Source organism: Buceros rhinoceros, unplaced genomic scaffold (genome assembly GCF_000710305.1).
Source record: "Buceros rhinoceros silvestris isolate BGI_N320 unplaced genomic scaffold, ASM71030v1 scaffold33522, whole genome shotgun sequence".
Classification (NCBI taxonomy): domain Eukaryota; kingdom Metazoa; phylum Chordata; class Aves; order Bucerotiformes; family Bucerotidae; genus Buceros; species Buceros rhinoceros.
In genome coordinates this window covers 13636-14178 of record NW_010400022.1, presented here as the reverse complement: position 1 = coordinate 14178, position 543 = coordinate 13636, and positions in this window count along the sequence as shown.

The following is a 543-nucleotide window of genomic DNA, read 5'->3' as shown; positions in this document are numbered from 1 at the left end:
TTGAAATGAGACAGCAAGGAGGCAGGGGAAGGATCCTTAATGAAAGGGGGAGGAAGGGAATTAGGGGGAGAACAAAGTAAAAGGTGGAAGAAACAGTCTAGGAAAAGGAGGACCTGACTGATGGGAGATGTGGGGGAGGCGCAGAAGCCAAAACAGAAACGTTCGTGCTTTAACATCTGACTTTCTCCTCTGCCCTCAGAGTCTGACACCCTTGTTCCCAAAGGCTCCGAGCAAACCGGCCAAAACAGAGTTGGGTCATCCCGGACCGCCCTGGGCTGTGCGTGTCCCAGCTCAGAGGCTGGCTCTTGCTCCAGGGCCAGAGCCAACCTTCGTGCCAAATTCTTCCGTGCAATAAGCTGCTGCCGAGCACGGCCTCTGAGCTGCAGGAAAGGCAGCTTCGAACCTGTCCGGACCTGCAGGAGAATTTGCCGGAGCAACAGAACGTCAGGGGTGAGTTATCCCAGCAGGGCCATGACCTGCACGACCCACCCGAGACCTGGCTCTCCCTGGCTAAAGGCTGCTCCACAGCACGGCCCCATCGCG